The sequence below is a fragment of the Apaloderma vittatum genome, unplaced genomic scaffold (genome assembly GCF_000703405.1).
Source record: "Apaloderma vittatum isolate BGI_N311 unplaced genomic scaffold, ASM70340v1 scaffold23664, whole genome shotgun sequence".
NCBI classification, from domain to species: Eukaryota; Metazoa; Chordata; class Aves; order Trogoniformes; family Trogonidae; genus Apaloderma; species Apaloderma vittatum.
Window position 1 is genome coordinate 6349 of NW_009714744.1, and position 3418 is coordinate 9766.

A 3418-nucleotide genomic window follows, 5' to 3' on the forward strand; every position below is an offset into this window, starting at 1 on the left:
TGGAGCCTTTCCAGGTCCACCTGGTGCCCTCCGTGCTGTGTAAATGAATGCACAACCAAGCAGGTCAGGGTAGTAATGCTCGTTTAGCTCAGATGAGTGAAGGTTCAAGATTTCAATCACTGCTCCGTGATTGAGCAACTAGGCTTTCATTTATAATGAGCCTCTTCTGAAATTCTCTCACCGCTGCTGCAACTGTTGTGGAGGTCTAGAGGGCAGAGCTGCCACCTGCATTACTAGGCACTGCTCTCATTAGAACTAGATGAGGAGGTGATAAAACACACGGATGGCAGAAGAGCTGCAGTTTCAGGCAGGTTTCAGGCAAGGCAGAGCCATAACAGAGCCTGAGTGTGTGTAAGCTCCTGTTTGGCAAATTTTTCATGAGAACAAATCGTCTGAAACGTGTGGTTATCACACATCTGCCAGTCCAGAAAGGTCAGCTGCATATAATGGATTTGTCTGTGTCTTTAAGGTGCAGTCCTGAATATTGCACTCCCTCATGTTTTTCAATATACATCGCACCTGTATGTGAGAGTTTATCTGTAGGCTGCTCGCTTTCTGTAAAGAATAATAGAAAATGGAGCAGAGAGGGATTAAGAGAGGCCGTATCTCGGGCCTCACAAGCCAGAAGGCTCTTTACTGAAATGTAGGACTGGCCTTACGATGTCAGCCTGGAGATGTATGGAGATCTGCTGCTGCAACTGCCAGGGGCAGATGCCTACAGAGCAGCAGGAGACCACGGCCAGCGGACAGCTGTGCTTGGAGGTACTGTCCCCACTTCCAGCTTCCTGTACTTAGGGTATCTGCAGCAATGAAGGAGATGGCAGCCTCTGGTCTGAGTTGAAAGCAAGGCCTTTTATTACCAAAGTAGAAGCAGGAGCAAAAGTAGAAGTGAAGTTGTCTGTGAATGCGTGCGTGCGTGTAAGAGAGTGTGTTAGAGTGTGTGTGAGTCCATAAGAGCTACTTATATACAATTCTCTGTATCTGAACTATAAAGCCAAACAGATTTATTTATGTTTTTCTTGATACATTCATCTTTGTGACTATCTTAGTTTTGTCCGTTCCCATACGCTTCCATGCATTTTCCCAGCCTGATCTTTTTAACACATTCTTCAACTATTATCCTTCGTGGCTTGTTCAGAAGAGCTTGTTTTTACCCAAATCTAGTCTAGTTTTATCTTCCAGATGTTCAGCAAGGTCCCCACGTATCAAAAGAGGTTTTTTTACTAAAATCTGGTCATATTTTTCTACTGTGTGCTCAGCAGGATTCCCACGGGTGTCTTTGTGCTTAACCAAACAGCAGGTTTGTCTGGAATTTAAGCCCTTCACCAAGAAGCAGATACAGTGAGATTTCTGAGCATGAGACATGATGCGCAGCTGTCCTTTGCTACTGAGCTGGAAAAAGGGCAGCACTGGATAACTTTAGCCCTGTGAATGTCCTGGCCAGTACCTACAGTCCTGACACAGGCATGTCCACTAGCCCAGTCTTGCCTTGCAGAGTAGGGTCGAGCCCCTAAACTGAGCCTGTCAACCAACTCCTGCCTCTGTTCTGCATTTTGGATGCTTCTAGCCCTTGGACTCTACCATAGATCAACTCCTTGCCAACCATGCTGTCTCCCCACTCCTCCCACTGCCTCGTGGAGCTGGTGGCCTCAATATTTTCCTGCGTATTCTCAGCGATGAACCGACATGTAAGGAATGTAGGTCATTGATAGCCCTAAAGATGTATTGCTTGAGAAATTAGAAGGATGATACCATTAGTTTAGCTGGATACTGTCAAGAGTCTCATCAGCACCATTGGTTCTTTTCACTAGCAGGAGCTGGTCCATGTAGGGCCAAAGAGGACAAATAGGAGAAGACAGTGTGAGTGCATTACGTTCTAGAAAACGTGATATCTATTAACTGCTCCATTGTTATTCTCAGTGAATAAATACACCAAAATTACTCCTGGGAAATGTTTGTGCAATAAAAACATCCAGATATGATTACTCTGCAATGTCCTTAGCAGTCTTAGTCTATTGCTGTCTTAAATTATAATTTTCATTAAAAAAGATTTTTATGAAGCTTAAAGTAAATCTCCTCGTACAGGCTAAGGCTGCTGTGTTATTTCTTGACCCATCAGCAGCAGATGTAGAAAACAGTCTACTGCTTTCCTTTAAAGCATGTTTCAAGACTGTTACTATCTGGCCTCCTGAACGTCTTTTGCTTAGATAATAATTTATTTCTTCACTGGCATGCTTGTGAAATTTCTCCCCATACTTGTTTACCTCCTCTAGTTGTTTTTGGCTACCACACTTCTTTCTTTAAATTTGATGTCCAAAAGTAGACAAAAGAGTTCCAGAAGAAAGCCCACCACTTCTGAGCACAATGAATATTCTTATTGCAGGTTGTCATAGGATGGGTAAATGATTCACAAAGCCAAGCAAATATCTTCTTTGAGTATGTTAAATGCATTGCATTTCATAGGATCATAGGATGGCCCAGGCTGGAAGGGACCTTAGAGATCATTTAATTCAACCTCCCTGTCCTGGGCAGAGGTGCCTCTCAACTAGATCATTTTGATTTTTCCAAGCCTCAAGACCACCAGCTTTCCTGTGCTGTGGGACTTCATAATTGACAGGAGATGCCAGCGAAATACTTGGTTCCAACAGTAGCAGAAATTGATGTGTGTAAGCTCTCTTTCCAATATTATCCTTTTGCTGTTTTACTTGCTCATAAATTCTGTGTCCACATTACATTATTTTTACCCTCCTCCATCTTTTCAGTGTTGTCAAGGCTTAGACTCAGCTAGCAACTAAGCAACACGCAGAGGCTCCAGTTCACTCTTCCCCCCTGGTGGGATGGGAGGATGTAGTGAAAGGCTCATGGGTCAAAACAAGGACAGGGTGAGATCACTTACCAGTTATGGTCATGGGTTGTTTATTCCACTCTTTTGTCTTCAGAGGAAGGACTCCTCACATTCTTCCTCCTCTCCAGTGTGAGAGTCCTTTGTGAACTTCTTTGACATGAGCCCTTCTCACTGGCTGCAACTCTTTACAAACTGCTGCAGCGTAGGTCCCTTACATGAGGTTCAGTCCATCAGGAGGAGACTGTTCCAGCACAGACCTCCCACAGTGTCATGGCCACCTTCAGGTACATCCACCTGCTCTGGTGTGGGGTCCTCCACGGGCTGCAAGTGGGCATCTGCTCTGTTGCTAACCCCTGTGGGCTGCAGGGGCACAGCCTGCCATCTCCCCATGGGCTACAGGGGAATCTCTGCTCGAGTGCACCACTCTCCTTCCTCATGGACCTCGGTGTCTACAGAGTTGTTCCTCTCACAATACACTCCTTTCTGTGTGGCAGGTTCCCCAGTAGGTTTTTTTTCATCTTCTTAAATATGTTATCACAGAGGTGCTGCCACTGTTGCCAATTGGCTCGGCCT